The sequence below is a fragment of the Arachis ipaensis genome, chromosome B08 (genome assembly GCF_000816755.2).
Source record: "Arachis ipaensis cultivar K30076 chromosome B08, Araip1.1, whole genome shotgun sequence".
In the NCBI taxonomy this organism is placed as follows: Eukaryota; Viridiplantae; Streptophyta; class Magnoliopsida; order Fabales; family Fabaceae; genus Arachis; species Arachis ipaensis.
The window spans coordinates 14,055,137-14,074,887 of NC_029792.2; the positions used below are offsets into that span (position 1 = coordinate 14,055,137).

General features: G+C 35.0%; 1 long non-coding RNA gene across 3 annotated transcripts; it reads left to right on the forward strand.

Moving 5' to 3' along the window:
* Positions 13,086-17,275, forward strand: LOC107613670. Of its 3 annotated transcripts, none has more exons than XR_002351984.1 (7): positions 13,086-13,957; positions 14,562-14,616; positions 14,772-14,837; positions 14,942-15,025; positions 16,336-16,573; positions 16,757-16,835; positions 16,927-17,275. It is a non-coding gene; the product is annotated as an uncharacterized LOC107613670 (long non-coding RNA). The 3 variants fall into 3 exon arrangements; XR_002351983.1 differs by lacking the exon at positions 16,757-16,835 and having other exon boundaries at positions 13,094-13,487; positions 13,713-13,957; XR_001614131.2 differs by lacking the exon at positions 16,757-16,835 and having other exon boundaries at positions 13,098-13,957.

Here is a 19,751-nt window from a genome sequence, read left to right on the forward strand (position 1 = left end):
ACCAAATTTTTAATTTTTATTTCGAAAATACCCCTACCAAAAAAATTTCGTCAGTCGCCATCGAGCCCTGTCCTATCGCCGCCGCTGGAGTGAGGCCACGTCGACACCAGCAGATCCGCGAGGTTGGACGGTCGTCGATGCTCCTTGCCGGATGCCAGCAGATTGGTATTTTAATGTTGTTGCTTATATTTTCCGTTTCTGTTTTTTGCTTCTTCTACTTCTGCTTCTCTTTTGCTTTTGTTGATTCACCATTGTTGTTGTTGTTTTATTGTTATTGCTATTGTTGATTCATCATTGTTGTTCACCATTTTTGATTCACCATTGTTGTTGTTGTTGATTCTACTTCCTGCTTCTGCTTTTGTTTCTCCTTTTGCCTTTGCATCTACTTCTGCTTTCTAGTTGATTTTGGGGAAGAAGGAGGAAGGGTATTTTTGTCTGAAGGACCATTTTAAAACTAAGTTAAACCTTTGGGACCATTTTGTAGCAAAAAAAAAGCCAGGGACGAAAAAAATTTTCAGCCCCTACCTTAAGGACCAAAATCGTACTTAACCCATTAAATTATGGTAACAGAGTTTGTGGTTAGGGTTTGGTTTGTGGTTTTTAGTTTTTTTTTTCAGATTTTTTTGTGAGTCTAGGGTTTTGTTTAGAAATTTTATTATCAAATAATTGATTAAAATAGGGTAATAAAGTTTGTGATTATGATTTCTTATGTTAATTTAACATAAATAGCAATTATTAAGTTAATGTAGGTTAAGTGGGGTGAGATTAAGAGTGTTTGACATTGTTGGTGGATGACTTTGTGTACTTTGTTGAACTAATTAGTTTCACCTTGTGAGTTTAATAAGTTTTTTTTATTAGGATGGTGGTATTTGTCTGAGTAATTGGATTTTGTTTTTTTCGTATTCTGTGCATCCGTGTTTCAGGTATGTTTTTTATCTCTAACTATAATCAATTGTTTAAGTTTTATGTTTGACTTACTTTTCCTAAGATAGCGTTTTAGGAAGGAAGTGGGAGAAGGTCGCATATATGTGCTTTCTCGAAACCCTTGTTTGATGGAAAATTGTGGATCTATAAGGGGTTGCGCACTAAAACAGTTAGGATTTGGTATGTTATTGAGTTTGTGTTTGTTCTAATATATGCTTGCAACTGTTTTTACTGTGAAAATTTGTATATTTTTTTTATTGATGTCTCTGAATTAAGGAAAAATTCTGCAAAAAATTTGTGTTATTTTTTTTAAAACTTGTTTGGTTTACAGAAGATTATAATTATAGGGTATGCTCTACCAGATTTTGTAAAGAATTTAATAATTTTGTCTTGTTTGTCAAATTTTAGGGTGTGTGATTCAATATGATTCCAAGTTATCGTCTATGGACGTATGATAGGGATAACGGTAGACCAGGGTAGATTAAAACCTGAATTCTTTGAGGAAGTTGACACATTGATCGGGCATGTGTTCAGCATGGAACCATTTAGGTCTGAAGGGGTATCTAGGTTCTGTGTGAAAAGTGTCGACTGACTAAGTGGTTAGGATCTGCGAATATAACACTTCACCTTTACTGTAACGGGTTCAAAGATGGGTATTGAATGTGGACGGAGCATGGAAAAGTAGACGAATAGGGAATTAACAGGCCTGCCTCGAATTTGAATAGGTCCGACTATCGGTCAACGAGGGTTCGGGTGGAAAGAGAACTAAATATGAAAGACATGACTTGGAAGGATAACCAAGAGAGATACAACGAGATGGTGTTTGATGCAACAGATGTTACGAAATTGGAAGAAGCTGAACAAGAACCTAACCCGGAGGCAAGGATATTTTATCATCTGTTAAAATCTGCCACGAGACCGTTGTATGAGGGTTGCGTTCATTTGGAGTTGTCTGCATGTGTTAAAATAATGACTATTAAGTCAGACTCAAATCATATGCAAGAGTCCTTTGATAAGTGTACCACCCTTTGTAACGAACTAGTACCTGTCGGGACCTCTGGCATCCCCTGAAACCACTATGAAGCAAAGAAGCTAGTTTCAAAATTGGGTCTAAATTCATTAAATATTGATTGTTGTTTGAATGGGTGTATGTTGTATTACAAGAGGAATTCAGACCTAACTGAATGCATATTTTATAAATCACCAAGGTTCCAAGTCGAGAGAGAATAGATTGGGAAATGTCGATTAAAGAGAGCTCTGATGAAACAGATGCACTAGTTGTCCTTGATGCCTAGGCTGAAACGATTGTATGCATCGATGAGTTTGGCCCCTCACATGACTTGGCATAGTAACAACAAGAGGGATGATGGAATCATGACACACCTGTCACACGGAAAAGCCTGGAAGCATTTTGATCGGGTGCATTCTATATTTGCAAGTGAGCCGAGAAATGTTAGACTAGCTTTGTGCTCTGACGGATTCGCACTGAATTTCAATTTCGGTAACGTGTACTCTTATTGGTCTATAGTCATGACATCGTATAACATGAGTCCCGAAATATGCATGAAGGACCCATACATGTTCCTAATTTGCATTATACCTGGTCCCAGAAATCCAAAGGCCAAAATAGATGCATGTCTTCTTGCAGCCCTTGGTGGATGAGTTAAAGGAGTTGTGGATTGATAGTGTAGAAACATATGATATTTCGACGAAGACAAACTTCCAATTGCGGGCTGCATTGATTTAGATCATTAACGAATTTCCTACATACGACATATTGTTATGTTGGTCTGCTCAGGGTAGAATGGCATGCCCCATTTGTATGGAGGATACAAAGACATTTTGGTTGTCGACTGGCGGTAATAATTCATGGTTTGATTTCCATAAAAAATTCCTTGACTTTGATCATCCTTTTCGGCGCAACAGGGACTCGTTCAAAAAGAATATAACTGAACACGAAGAGGTACCCGTAAATTTGAATGGTAGACAAATTTGGAATTGCGTCAGCAGAATCCCAACTATCGTAAAAAACGAGACAGATTTGAGACCTCCGAAATATGGCCGGGAGCATAATTGGACTAAACATAGTATATCTTGGGAGTTGCCTTATTTGAGAGATAATTTGGTTCGACATTGTCTTAATGTGATGCATATTGAGAAAAACGTGTTTGATAATATAATGCACACCGTAATGGACGATGAGCGATCAAAGGATAATGATAAGACACGATTACACTTGATGGACATTTGCAAGTGACCAGATCTGGACTTAAGGAGACTTGATAACGAGCGATGGGCTAAACCAAAGGTAGTGTTCGCTCTAACAAAGGAGCAGAGGCAAAATGTTTGTAGATGGATTAGAGGATTGAGGTTTCCTGATGCTTACGCTTCTAACTTGAGTAGGTGTGCAAACATGTCACAGGGTAGGTTTGTTGGGTTGAAGAACCATGATTGTCACGTTTTCATGGAGCCTTTGCTTCCAGTTGCATTCAGAAAACTTTCAACCAACATCTAAAAATCACTCACAGAAATAAGTGAGTTCTTTAGGGATTTATGTGCTGTCAAACTTAGTATTAATGATCTCACAGTCATGGATAAGAATATTCTCATCATACTTTGTAAGTTAGAGAGGATATTCTCTCCATCATTTTTTAACATTATGGAACACTTAGCAGTCCATCTACCATTCGAAGCACTACTAAGTTGGCCGATCCAATTTGAGAGGATGATTATATTGGTTCATTTAAGCGCACCGTGAAGAACATGGCTCGGATTGAGGGCAGCATCTGTGAAGCATTCCTAGCTTAGAAAACATCCGGATTTTGCTCATTCTATGTTCAGTCTCATGTTGAGTCATGTATAACAAGGATTGCAAGGATCGATGAGTGGAGAAAATCATCATCGGGTGGAACAACATACCTAATCTTTGCTCTGGAAGGAGCTTCAATGGGTGTGGGCAGTGACTACTGGTTAGAGAAGAAGGAAATCGATGCCGCACATCTGCATGTGTTGCTTAACTGTGACAAGATTTCACTGTACCTCATGTGAGTTTCTTAAGTCCTCATAAATATTGCAATCAGTAACATTCTAACTTCGTAATCTAATCAAAAAAATTTTATCCTATTCTATCATATATGTTATTTCAGGAGGTAAATTCTGATACCTCATCGAACAACTTTTCATGTTGGTTTAGAGAATACGTCAGCGTGCATCTATCTAACACAATAGATTAAAAAATAGTTGCTCTTAGTTGGGACCCAATGAATAAGGACACTAGCTACCCGATGTACAATGTTAATGGATATCGATTTCATACCTTACAGTGGTCGATAGGAAAAAAAACAGATAACACCGGAGTTTGGGTTCGTAGAGATTTAGACGGTGGTCATTTTGATTGGTTTGGTGTGTTGCATAACATAATTGAATTAGAATATTTCTGTTGCACTACGTACAAGGTGTGTGTATTTAATGTGAATGGTATAATCCTAGTTCGTGACAAGAAACACGAAAGCACAATGACTACGATATCACTGAAGTTAATTTAACTAGAAAATATAGGCACTACAATCTTTTATTCTACCTCAAAATGCAAGACAGGTGTACTTTTTGCCTTATCCGAGTTCATGCAAGTCTAGTTGTGTGGTTGTAGTTAAGACTAAACCAAGAGACCGAATCGAATCCGATGATAGGATAGAGGGTCAGAAACTTTACCAGATTGATGACCCAACTCCTTTGAAAATGGTGGTTGATACCGGTGAACCGATTACCCTTAGCTTGGTTGTTAGGATAATGATATCATTGACCTTGGATTACATGACGATGCATGACGATCGGATTTCCTGTCGGTAAAGAAATTCACAAATATATTATTGCGTTGCAAGTATAGCTTCTAAACCAACAGAAAATCCTTCCGTACAAACGTTTTGTTTGTCACTTAAGTAAACCCAATAAAATTTATAAACCGAAGTATTTAAACCTCGGGTCGTCTTCTCAAGGAATTGCAGGGAAGTATGATTTATTAGTGGTTATGGAAAACAGTATTTTCTTGGGTTTTGAAAAGGTTTGAATAAGGAAAATAAATTGCAGGAATTAATAAATTAATATCTAATAAAACTCTTGGCAAGGTGTGAAAATCTGGAAGTCCTATCCTAGTTATCCTTATCGATGGTGATGAGAATTGAGTTTTAATCCCACTTAGTTAACCTTTACTAAAGCAAAGGAAAGTCAAGTGGACTAATTAGTTTGATCCTCAAGTCCTAGCCAATTCCTAAGAAAGAACTAGAGTTATTGGAATTCAATTCAATTAGAAAAAATAACAATTATCAATCACGATGAGTTTGATAACTCAAGAGTCTCCAATTAATCAATTAAAGCCAAGAATATAAAAAGCTGAATAATAATCATAAATCTGAAATACCTCAATTGCATTAATAATAGAAAATCAATCTAAACATAAAGAGTTCATGAACTAATTTGATAAAATAAATAAAAGGAACATTGAACCTGTAATAAAGATAAGCAGTCCTAAAATTGAGAGAAATCCTAATCCTAATCCTAAGAGAGAGGAGAGAACCTCTCTCTCTAAAAACTACATCTAAAACCTAAAATTGTGAATTATGGAAGACCTCCTTCATAAATGGATGCATTCCCCCACTTTATAGCCTCTAATATGAGTTTTCTGGGCCGAAAACTGGGACAAAAACATCCCAGAAATCGCCCTGTTATGTTCAGGTCACGACAAAGTGACGCGAAGGCGTCATCCACGCGTTTGCATGGATTGCATTTTTGCCAGGTCACGCGTCCGTGTGATCCACGCGTTCGCGTCACTTGGCGTCAGGAAAGCTATGACAAATTATATATCGTTGCGAAGCCATGGACGTTAGCTTTCCAACGCAACTAAAACAATCTCATTTGAAATTCTGTAGCTCAAGTTATGACCGTTTGAGTGCGAAGAGGTCAGGCTGGACAACTTAGCAATTTCTTCAACTTCTTGTATTCCTTCCACTTTTGCATACTTTCTTTCCATCCTCTGAGCCATTTCTGCCCTGTATATCTGAAATCACTTAACACACATATCACGGCATCGAATGATAATAAGAGAGGATTAAAGTTAGTAATTTAAAGGCCAAAGAAGCATGTTTTCAATCATAGCACAAAATCAGGAAGGAAAACGTAAAACATGCGAATAGTATGAATAAGTGGGTAAAAAGTTGATAAAAACCACTCAATTGAGCACAAAATAAACCATAAAATAGTGGTTTATCAACCTCCCCACACTTAAACATTAGCATGTCCTCATGCTAAGTTTAAGAGAACTAAAAGAGTGAAGGGAATGGTAGAATGTATGAAATGCAACCTATGAATGCAACTAAATGCAGAATGCTTTTTCTACTTGGTGAAGAGTAAATAAATCCTTCAAGAAGAAATATGAACTGGATCTCACTAATTCAAATCACAAAATAAAATACAAGTGAGCTTGCAAGAAGAAAATAGCTCATGAAAGCCGGGAACAAAGAATCGAGCATCGAACTCTCACTGGAAGTGTATGCACTCTAATCACTCATGTGTTTAAGGTTCGATTCTCTCAATTCTCTACTAACCTTGCTTTCTAAGGCTTGCTCTTCATCTAACAATCAACAAAAATTTAATGCACAGATACACATAGCAAGAGGTCTTTTAAGGGTTGTAATGGGGTTAGGGTCAAGGTAGGATTGTATTTGGCCAAGTGGACTAAAATCTGAATCCTTAATTAACTTAAACTTTCCACTTAACTTTAGACAATCCATGTAATCATAATACCACATCTAACTATGCATTAACCATATTTTCCACATATTCATGCATTCTAATTTCAAGTACAGTACATATGCATTGCTTTCACCACTTACTTTGGGGCATTTTGTCCCCTTTTGCTTAATTGCTCTTTTTCTTTTCTTTTTCTCTTTTTTTTTCTTCTTTTTTTTATATTTTATAATATTTTTTTTCTTTTCTTTTATTTTTCTCAATGCATATGATTAAATTATTGGATGCATGAATCATGTCCTAAACATTTCTTTCACTAACATACTCAATTCTCAAACCAAATGTTTTCAAACCCACTTTCCCACATTTAATTCATGAGCATTCTCACTAGTCTAAGCTAACCAAGGATTCAAATTAAGGACATTATTATTTTTCGCTTAGAGTTAATGATGTGCTAAAGTAAAGAACAAAAGGGTATAATAGGCTCAAAATTGGTTTGCAAGAGATAATGAAGGGTTAAGGCCATATGGGTATGTAAGCTCAGTGAAACAAAGGCCTCAATCATATAAGTGCATGCATGCATCAAACAATGGAAATATAGAATTAAGCAAGACAAATATCACAATTTTAGAGAGAACAACACACACAAAAATAAAATATTGGTTGATAAAATGCAACCAATCAAATAAGTTCAAAATCTCACTGGTTTTGTGTGTTCGAGCTCTAAACCATGTTCCAGTATAATATTTATTCAAACAAGTTTAACAAAAAGTTTTAATTTAAATTAGTGAAATACTCTAAAAAGTTTCTTGAAAAAGAAAATATTACTTCAACCAAGTAGTAAAATATGCACAAAACCAAAAAAATATGCAATCAAACATGTAAATGCAACAATGAACTAACAAATAAAGTAAAATATTGGTGTTGAGAAGAAAATAACTAACCCATGGAGATCGATATCGACCTCCCCACACTTAAAGATTGCACCATCCTCGGTGCATACTAAGATGTGCAAGTGGACGGGTTTTTCCAACTAATGCTTTTCTTCCAGAGAATGTGCAGATGGACTTGTCTGTCTCCCCATGTAAACGTCTTCTGGTTCCCTTCCGGGTGGCCATCCTGAAAGAAAAAGGGAAGAAAAGTAACCCAGAAATAAAGATAAGAAAATAAATGAAGTATGGGTGGGTTAATGCCAATTGATAAGGGTCTCATTTACATGGAAGCTTCAACATGTACGTGAGAAAATAATAGAAGCACATGGCATACCAATGGTGCAAAATTTGCAACAATGGGGAAGAGAGTGGGGAAGGAGAGATAATATAAATTCATGTCAATGCAAAAGTAATACAGATATAAAAGATTGGCATTGATTTAAATAATATTACCCAATCAGAATAAAACAAGTCACTAAGCATCCAAAATAATTCAAGAGAAGATGCAACAGTTAAATAAGAAAATTCAACACCAACAGAAAAGTAATAAATTTAGAAAAGAAAGTAAAAATATGCACAAAATTAAAATGTAATGAATGAAAGTATGTAAATAAATTAAGTAAAATAGAATGAAGGTGAAAAAGAATGAGAAGTGAAAGAAATAAAGTAAGAAAAAAAGAAGAAAGAAGGAAAGATAGAAGAAATTAGGATTAGAAAAGAAAAGATAAGATAATTGGTGCTGATTTGGATAAGTTGTGCGGCGCAGGCGACGCGGACGCGTGAGTGATGCGGTCGCGTGGTGTGTGATAAGGTCAAGTGACGCGGACGCGTGGGTCACGCAATCGCGTGGCCGCATTTGTGCGATTGGCGCGAGTGCAGCCTCGCGTTCGCGCAACTCTCTGTTCGAAACTCTTTTCACCAAATTTTTGGGTGACGCAGTTGCGTGGCTGACGCAATCACGTGGATGGCCATTTTTGGAAAACGACGCGGCCGCGTGGGAAACGCGTTCGCGTGGGAGGGATTGGGCTTCCAGCACGAGTCCAGCCCCATTCCAGCCCAACATACTGCCATACACCCCTTTACGTCGATTTTACAGAGCCACGCATTCGCGTGGGTGACGCGGACGCGTGGGGAAGCTATTTTTCAAATGACGCGGCCGCGTCGGCGACGCGGTTGCGTGGGCATATTTGTGCCTAAGGCACGCCTCCAGCTACACTCTCGCGTGACTCTCTGTTCACTTTTCTTTTATTCCTAATGCACTTGTAACGCGAACGCGTCAGCGGCGCTTACGCGTCGCGTGCATTTTTTTTATGCAAATGCAAAAATGCAGGTGAATATGCAAAAATTATAAATGAACACTAGTAAAAATGAAATAAAATAAGATTAAGAATAAAAAGGAACGAATATACCATGGTGGGTTGTCTCCCACCTAGCACTTTTAGTTAAAGTCCTTAAGTTGGACATGTGCTGAGTTCCTTGTCATGGCGGCTTGTGCTTGAACTCGTCTTGAAACTTCCTCCAATGCTTGGACTTCCAATAAGCTCTATCAATACTAAGTAAATTCCTCAAGCTTTGATGGGGTTCTTCACAAGCTTTGAGCTCCCAAAGTTGATCCTCATATATTCCTGGATCCCAAATCTTGTTTCTACACCCGTCTTCAAGTTGATTATCATGATTCCATCTGGGTGGTTCAGCTTTAGAATTCTCACTGAAGCGTCCAAACAACTTCCTAGACCTATTCAATTGAGCTCTACACCAACCTTTGCGTTTAAACTTAAAGCTTCCAACTATAATGAACCTTGCAGGACAATTCTTACCACTGACCATCTTCCTCTTACTCTTAATGTCACAAAGAGCTCTAAGCTGACCATCCATCTCTAGTAGCCCATATTCAAGTGGGAAAGTAAAGGTCACAGATAAGATTTTGACCCACTTGAACGTTGTGTTGGATGGTAATGGCCTTGGGAGAGGTATTTCGAACGAATTCGCAAGCTCTACTCCCTTGTGCTCTTCTCTGACAACTTCTACCTCCTTGTAAGCTTCTTCAATTTCAACCTCTTCCTCTTGGTAGCTTTCTTCCAATTCAATCTCCTCTTCACTGCTTTCCAAGGGCATGGAAGGTTGTGCTTCTTCTTCTTGAATCTCCATCTCTTGATCGACCTCTTCCAAGTCCTTAACCATGACATGCCTTGGAGGTTGTATACCCTCCTCAACATCAAATGCAACCGTCTTGGAAGGAGGCTCTATGTCTTGACTTTCCCATGGAGGTTCAACATCTCCCAAGTCTTCAACCACTTCTTCCTCTTCGATAATTACTGCTTTGTCCAGTAGTTTTAATATAAAATCGTATTCATCCTTGATGATTTTCTTTCCATGACAACTCCTTTCAACTATTCTTTCATCTTCAAGGGTCTCTCCTATCTCCACATTTTGGGCCTCCTCTTGCTCTAAGACAAAATCAGACTCCTCCTTGATGTCTTCCTTCACTAATTCTTCAACCACTACTTCGACTTCAAGGGTCTTTACTACCTTCACCTTTAGGGCCTCCTCTAGCTCCTTATGAAGTATGGATTCGCGAAGATGATCCCTTCTCTCTTGTTCCATGTCAATAGCATCATTGGGACCATGTTGCTCTTGGATTGATGGATGTGGGTGCTCTTCCATGGATGGTGGTGATGGGATGGAGAGATCATTCTGTGGTTAAAAAGGAAGTGCACTAGAGCTTGAGGGGTTATTATTGAAGGTATTTGGTGGTCCGATTTAGGAGACGAGAGCTTGTATAGTAGAGTTTAGATCGGTAAGTGCTTTCTCCATGGAGGTTTGGGGTGGATAGGAGGGTTCATTTGTTGGGAGAAAGGGTTCATGGTAGGAAGGTGGTTCATCTTGATAATGATAAGGAGATAGTGTATATTGAGGTGGTGGTTCATGAGAGTAGTTGTGTTGGAATAGGGGTGGTTCTGTGTATGGTTTATTTGGCTCATAAGGTGGTTGGTATGGTGGATACGGGTTAGGGTCATATGGAGGTGAATTATGGAAAGGGGCTTGTGAGTATGGTGGTCTAAAGTCATGTTGAGGAAATGGTTCATAGGCATATGGTGGTGGTTGTTAATAATCAAAAGAGCGCTCACCATAGCCATTGCCTTGATATGCATCACAGAACGGTTGTTGATAGTCCATTGGAGGTGGTTGTTGCCATGAGGGTTGATCAAATCCTTGTGGCTCCTCCCATCTTTGATTGTTCCAACCTTGATGTCTGTTCTCATTGTAATTTCCTCTTCCTGCAACATAATTATAACCAGACTCATAGCAAAAGGGGTGAGAGTTCATAGTAGTAGGAGAAAATAGAAACAAAAACTAACAAAAAGAAAATATTTTGAAAAAGATTTGAATTTTTAAAATTTAAAACTAAGATAAGATAAGATAAAAATTTTAAAATAAAAATCTGAAAAAAAAAATTTTTCGAAAAAAAATCAATTTAAAAGCAAATATTTACAATAACCTATAATAAGGCACACGTTTGCAATTCCCCAGCAACGGCGCCATTTTGATGATCGGATTTCCTGTCGGTAAAGAAATTCACAAATATATTATTGCGTTGCAAGTATAGTTTCTAAAGCAACAGAAAATCCTTTCGTACAAACGTTTTGTTTGTCACTTAAGCAAACCCAATAAAATTTATAAACCGAAGTATTTAAACCTCGGGTCGTCTTCTCAAGGAATTGCAGGGAAGTATAATTTATTAGTGGTTATGGAAAACAGTATTTTCTTGGGTTTTGAAAAGGTTTGAACAAGGAAAATAAATCGCAGGAATTAATAAATTAATATCTAATAAAACTCTTGGTAAGGTGTGAAAATCTAGAAGTCCTATCCTAGTTATCCTTATCGATGGTGATGAGAATTGAGTTTTAACCCCACTTAGTTAACATTTACTAAAGCAAAGGAAAGTCAAGTGGACTAATTGGTTTGATCCTCAAGTCTTAGCCAATTCCTAAGAAAGGACTAGAGTTATTGGAATTCAATTCAATTGGCAAAAATAACAATTATCAATCACGATGAGTTTGATAACTCAAGAGTCTCCAATTAATCAATTAAAGCCAAGAATATAAAAAGCTGAATAAGAATCATAAATGTGAAATACCTCAATTGCATTAATAATAGAAAATAAATCTAAACATAAAGAGTTCATGAACTAATTTGATAAAATAAATAAAAGGAACATTGAACCTGTAATGAAGATAAGCAGTCCTAAAATTGAGAGAAATCCTAATCCTAATCCTAAGAGAGAGGAGAGAACCTCTCTCTCTCTAAAAACTACATCTAAAACCTAAATTTGTGAATTATGGAAGACATCCTTCATGAATGGATGCATTTCCCCACTTTATAGCCTCTAATCTGAGTTTTCTGGGCCGAAAACTGGGTCAAAAACAGCCCAGAAATCGCCCCCAGTGATTTCTGTTACGTTCAGGTCATGGCAAAGTGACGCGGAGGCGTCGTCCACGCATTTGCGTCGCCTGGGGTCAAGGCAGCTATGTCAAATTATATATCGTTGCGAAGCCCCAGACGTTAGATTTCCAACACAACTGAAACCATCTCATTTGGACCTTTGTAGCTCAAGTTATGACCGTTTGAGTGCGAAGAGGTCAGGCTGGACAACTTAGCAATTTCTTCAACTTCTTCTATTCCTTCCACTTTTGCATGCTTTCTTTCCATCCTCTGAGCCATTCCTGCCCTGTAATCTCTGAAATCACTTAACACACATATCACGGCATCGAATGATAATAAGAGAGGATTAAAGTTAGTAATTTAAAGGCCAAAGAAGTATGTTTTCAATCATAGCACAAAATCAGGAAGGAAAACGTAAAACATGCGAATAATATGAATAAGTGGGTAAAGAGTTGATAAAAACCACTCAATTGAGCACAAGATAAACCATGAAATAGTGGTTTATCAATGCACTACCCTAATAGGACGGCGATCTTCAAGAAGAAGACAAAATCGACGTGGACAAAAAAGAGGAAGACGAGTTCGATGATCAAAAAAGTTAATCCGTCGGATTATACAGTAACTTTCAACAAATTGTGTTATATATTCCGTTGCTAAATTAGACAATAAATATTTTCTGACAAAATTTATACCGTCGCATTTACTCAGCCGCTAAATCTAACGATATTTAATATGAGAGAGGTGCAACTACCCCATGTAGTTACTGTTTCTGTTCCTTGAGTTTGGACTTTAGCTCCGTCCAAGTACCAAAAACAAAATGCATTTGATTCGAATCCTATAACATTCCTTAAAAAGAAGGTTATGCTCACAGTGGAATTCCTACGTGGCGTTTCTCATATTGCTCTGGCTTTGTCCGCCACATACCAATGATATTTTGAAATATTTTGAATTTTGAATTCAAAATAAATTTGGAAAAAAAATCATTCCCATTATTTACGTTCTCTCTCCATTAGCTGTCTCTTTACCCTTATTACGTTACCATTCCTATACGAAACTATTCTCATTACACTTCATAAACATGACATTTTTCAATTCATTCATACACCTTCCTTTTTGTCTGTATTCATTTGTTTTTTTTCTCTTGCTTTTATATTCCACCAGATCTACAAATTTGTGTGTTTCAGAATTCAAATTTTGAATTGAAAAATACCATGAATTATTTCCTCTCAGTCTCAGTCTCTTCCCAATTGTTTCCTCTCTTGAAGCTCCGCTGGCCAACGGCGATCCCTCCGCCCGGTTGATGAAGCGGCCGTGCATCGTGTGGATGCCTCGGCTGCACGACGACTTCATTGCCGTGATGGACGCGACTGTGGCGGTGGTAGGGTTTTGCTGGTTGACGAGGCAGCGACGATTATATTTTTCTTCTGCATCTCAGCATCTTAATGCGTCGGTGGATTCACACACCTCCCTCACTTCTTTTTTATCCCGGTCAAATTCTTCAATTAAGCATCTCTCTTTCTTTGTTATGTGTCCGAGTATCTTCCACCTCCTTCTTCCGAAGAAAGTTTGAATTTGAATTTTGAATTGAAAGATAATTTCATTTTTCTATATTAAGAGAATTTTATTTTGTCCTTTTCATTTGTTTTCTTGGTTGGCGATACTGGAATCCAGGTTGTGAAGAATTTCACTCATGGAATCCATGGGAACGGTGCTTTTGTGCATTTCGGACAAGGATTCCAAAGGAATAGGTTACTTCTTCTGCTTTGAGTTTGCACACCAAGAAAATGCTCCCGATGAAGGCAGAGACAAACATGCTTCTCATGAGTAGAGCGTCCAACTACAACACTTCTTAATTTGCCATGACCTTTGACGAGGATTCCATGGATCGCAGCAAGGTCTTCGTCAACGCCTTGCAGGTTCTCTCTAATTCTCCTTTTAACTGTTTCATTCTCAGCTCAGATTTGCATTTATTTTTCACTGTCTTGATCTTTTGACTTTTGGTTACTCTCTGGTTTGATAGCGAAGATGAATTCTATTTGGCAGATAAAATACGGTGATAATGGCGTCATTTCTTAAGCTGTGCGCTTGCATTGCTAATTACAGTTGTTGACTTAAATTTGAAACCTCAATTATATATGTTTTTGAAGAGTTTTGTTATTGTAAATTGCCTTTGCGTATGTGAAAAATATGACGGGTGGAAGAAGTTGCATTAAAATCTGGGATGGAAGTAAGAAACAATGGTGTTGAGTTCGAAAGGGGAATCTTATCATGTTACTGGAAATTTGAGATATCTTATACATTAGATGATTATAATTGAGGTTAATTTTGACTTATAGTTGATCCAAATTATACTAATTTGTGGCATTAAGTAGGTTGAAACTCCGAATGATATAATTTTTTTTTGTCGATTTTTACAGTATTATGTTACCTATATATGACTCATTCTCTTTTTATTCTTTCTGGTTTGTTGAGTTTGAGATTCAGTTCCTTATCTACCTGCTGAAATTTTGGCATTTGCAGTGGCAAGCTATATACAGAAAGGGGAAGCATTTGTCAATTATTAGTTTATTACCTGGTAACTTAATTATTACATTAGATGCCATTAATTGTTGAACTTTTCTTAGAAATTAGAACCCATTAAACGTTGCTTCTACAACAGCCAATATTCATTGTTCTTAACTTAATCATTGAGAGACTGTTGATTTTCTTTACTGCCCCTATCTTTTTTAGGAAATTAACTACTGAGATATCAGGACTCCAACGGAGAGAAAGATCTTGAAACTGAATTTAAAAAAGGTATTTTGTTGTCTATGTGAATTCTTAATGCTTTAGTATTTCTCTCAATTATTGCAGAAGACTGATTTGGGATATTTCACTTTTCATTCATTTGAACTACAAAGCATTCTGAGATTGTTTCACCTTGCACCCTCCAAGAGAGAAATTCAGATTCTCAAAGATGTTAGTGGAATAATAGAACTATCAAGGTAATAAATTAATTCTCATTTATTTCAGTTATATTTGACGAGTATAATGAGGGCAATTTATCCTTAGTTTCTGAACAGTAATTTTATTTTTGAAAAACTGATATTTGAATCCCTGCACATTTTTTTCTGGGAAAACTACATTATTTTCTAACACTTGCAGGGAAACTTGACTGTGACTTAAGATTTGTTCCTATTTCATTATGATTTCTTTTGATTTTTTCTCCTATATAATTAGTTACTACCTCCAATGTATCTAAATATTATTTTTTCCGAATTGTTAACAAAAGGGCATTTGCAGAGTAATTTTCTCTAAGCTTTCTCTTTGTCAGTGCAAATTTATTGTTTTTTTTTGTTTTTTACTGTTTATATTTTTTATATTTTGGTTTTTTTTTAATTCCTTTTTTTCCTTCAGTTTGTTTCTCATGCCAACATTTATTTTCCTCTTCTTTGTCAAGTACAAAGTGCATAAAATTTCAAATTTAAATTTTGAATTGAAAAAAAGCAATCATTTCTCTTTGCTTCAAAACAAATTTATTTAATTTTTTCTGTTGTCTGTGAAATTATAAGTGCTATTTGATTGTTGATACTATGTTTTGTAATTTAGTTAAATCCTACTGTAATGTCAGAGATTTAGGTTAAATCATGAAGTGTAAACATTTCTAAAAGTAAAAAATTCAGTAGAATTTGGATTCTGCTTACTATACTCTTAAAAATACTAAGAAAAAGAAATATATGCAAAGCAGCAAGTATGTATGTGTGAGTGAGTGAGGTTTACAAATCACAAAAGACAATTTGTAATGGTGCTGGGATTATGAGAATAAAAATTGCATGGTCGGCAATGGTATCTTTTGTAGCCTAAGGGGAAAAAAAAAGGGACCCCACGCTTTTGTGTTAGGAATAAACAAACAATAAAGACAATCTGCAAACTAGAATTTCTTTTATATATCAGGTCCATGTGAATGGATTGAGTGTCATAACATTTTCCCTTTTCTGAAGTTCATAGATAGAACTTGAGAATCAGATTTAGTTTTCTTTTTTTTTTATATTTTTTTCTCATCAAAATGATCTATGTTGTAACTTAGTAACCAGATTTAGTTTGTATATAAAGGATTTGTAACTTAGTAACCAGCAAATTGTTTACTATTTGATATAATACATGAAAGTATATTCAATTTTGTGTTTATGTATTATTCTGAAATAAGTTTGAGTACTAGAAAAATTATTTTCTAAGGTGTTTAGTCTGATTAAATTTCTTAATAAGTGTCGTTGAGTTAGATACTTCTTAATTAAGTATGAACTTTTATTGACAGGTTGTGATTGCACTGATGATACAGTTTGTGTGTAAGACTGCAACCCTGGCCGCTTGATTCTAAAGTCACTTCTTTAAAAGCTCATATGTCATTTATATGGTATCCTAATGATGAGGATGTTGCTAGTAGCACTGTTGCTGGAGGCGGTGCTCCTATTACGGTCATGGCGGTAAAGGAATTAGAAGGAGAGGATGGCGAGGCAATGATAAAGTCAGTTCCGCGTGAACATAAAGAAAAGGTTTTGAATTTATTCGTTTGTTTTATTTTGTTTCCGAGTTGTTGATTATGTTCTTCTTTCTTTACTTAATATTACGTGCGTCTTATTTTGAAATAATATTGTTACAATAGAATATAAAATAGGGAGGAAACTGTTAATAGAATACAACTTGAGCAGTCAATGGTTTTGTAACTTGTTTTGCAGATTTACACTTTTTGACTGCTGTGAATTCTTTCAATTTTCGTGATGTTCATTTGGGTTTAGCATCTAAAATTTTCTACCGGTTTGTGCTATTATTAGGGGAATCCTTCGGCAGATATTTTATTCGACCGTATTTTTTTTTAGGATTAATCTGAGTATTCTTATCATTACAGGAGATCATCAATCCTTTATTTGAGAAAGGAGATACTCTCAAGAACTGTTTCATCTTTGATGCTTTTTATGGGCAGGGAATTATAGGGAACATTTTCAACATTTGGTAACTTACTTATGACTGAAGCACCACACTCCCTAAGTTTGGAAGATTAACACTGTTCGGATGAAATTGACTCCTTTAATTACACAATGTTCTGGTTATTGTTGATTATTAATTTATATTTGAGTTTTCTGATTAATCTAGGCTAATTTTCAATTTACTGTTTTTCTTGCTGTAATAGACACGAATAAAACGATTACATGTTGTAGACATTGCGCTTATTAAAAACATGTTTGTTTTCTTTGAAATACAGTAGTTGGTACACGTGATTTATATGGTATTATATAAATCACAAACTCAAATTTCATTCTAACTTTCTTTCTCATGTCGTACTCATGCCAATCTTTTATAATATTTTGGTACGGTCCGACTTTTTTTAATGAAAACGGTCATACACAAATCCGTTTGTGAAATTACTTTTCACAGTTTGCATTTGTTTTTGTAAGTGCTCTGAATTCAGTATCATGGTTTCACACCATTTTTGTCAATGAACAAAAAAAAAACAGGAACTGATAATAAAAGTTAATCTTAGGAAGAACTGATCATATTTGCTTTGACTGACATAGGATGATCGCAGACAAAAAATTTAAAAGTATTGCATTATGAATAGAATATTTTTCATCTTTCTTCACATATGATTCAATTTGGCTTGTACCATATTAAGTTTATATCATATTAAGTATCTTGATAATGATGTTGAGTATTGCTCATTGATTTTGGTAGAAAAAATTGATTAAATTTTATCTCATGTTCTTATGTCCAAGTAGTCATATTGTCCATCAGAATTGCTTAGTATTAGAGAATGTAAACCATTCTCATCTTATAGCAATTTTGTTTGGTTAAATCCCATTGTCACATAAATATTATCATCAATTTACTTTATCAACGTATATTTTTTTTGTAAGTTTATTTTACTAATATTTTTTCTTGCTTTTTTTTTCGCATTTTAAATTTGGTATTAACTATTATGAAAGTATTTTTTTGTCTAAAAAATGATTAAATAATATAAAAAGGCATGGTACATAAGAGTTTTGGAACAAATGAAAAATGAAAAAATACTTTCAAATGATGGAACGATTTTGTATAGTTTTCATAATATGAAAAAAAAAGGTTTTATTATTGTAATGCAAATTAGGTTGTACTTTGACATTAGATTTTTAAGTAGTTCTGATCATTTTAAATTTTTTTTTGTACTTTAGTATTTTCTATTCACAACTTTATTACACAAATTTTAAATTTTATCTTATATATTCTTACATTTTTCTATAATGTTCAAAAAACTAAAGTAATTTAAATATTTTTAATTAGCGATCCAATTCATTATAAAACACTCATATATATGTTAATAACATAAAAACACTTTCATGATGAATATTTTTATTAAACTTACCATACCCGTGCATCGCACGGCCAATTCACTAGTTCTCACTATAACTAGGAAGTTGATATATGAAATTTACGAAAAAAGAATGGGATGTGTGCGTATTAATGTAATTTGACCCAAAAAAAAGATTCAATAAAAATATCCGAAACATACTTTAAATTAGTCATAACTCATAAAAATTAAGTCCCAACAAAAAATAGTTATTAAAAATACTTTAGTTTAATAAATTGATCGTGACTTAGCTTTGCTTTTTTTTTTTTTTGTCACGGACTTAGTTTCATATATGTGGATTATCAAACGGACCAATCATCCAAAAACATAAGTCCAATTTTTTTTTTTTTTACCGAAACCATTAAGTAAAAAGAGAGTTCAAATTTTGGTAACCTTGGGAGCAGTTCTGTTTAATTTTGTTAATTGTATCATGATCTGATACAACTGCTAGTGTTCACTTCCATATCAAGCTTCAATTACTAAGAAAATTTCCTCAAGCCAAAATTATTATGCGTAAAACTCTAGCAATATGATTAATGAATGATATTAATATTATATTATGATCGTTTTGTCATTAATTCAATAATAATAATCATTAAATTTGTCAGTTATAAATTTAGAATCAAGACAAATAAAATTAAATGACGACTCATCTAATAAAGACAGCTATAATTTATCTTGAGTAACATATATATATATAGCCTTTTTGTTTTAAACTTTCACTTTCAATGTATATACAACAATTAACAAATAAAAATATATATTATCTGCATATAAAATATTAACCACTAGGTATTTATATATAAATGTGTATTATTTAATTTATTTTTAAAATATATTTTATATTTCAATATACATTTTATATAAATTGTTTATTGGTGGTTGATTTGTTACGGATAGCCGGTATAGGTAGCATGGTCGATAAACAAATCATGTATATTGCATTGTTAATAATTTGTTATTAGTGACATCAAAGTAAAGAGGGTTACATGGAAGCACACAAACAACCAACGAGTCAAACACACCCACCTTTCATCCACATCCACTCCTTCCCCTTCCACGTTCATCACACGCATGCAGCAACACACACCCTTTGATAATTACGTGCATGCACCACTCTACTCTTCAATCACCATCACATACATGCAAAGTGATTATTATGGTACTTAAATAACGTTGCCTAATTTATTAAAAATAAGTACACTCGACTTCACGTGAAGTTAATAGTTGAGAATCGTTAGATAATTTGACTAATTTAACTGAGTTTTCACCTTAAAAATAACTGCCAATGAGTTATATTTTAAATAATATAATCTCTTTATATTCATCTAAAAAAACATAAAAAACAT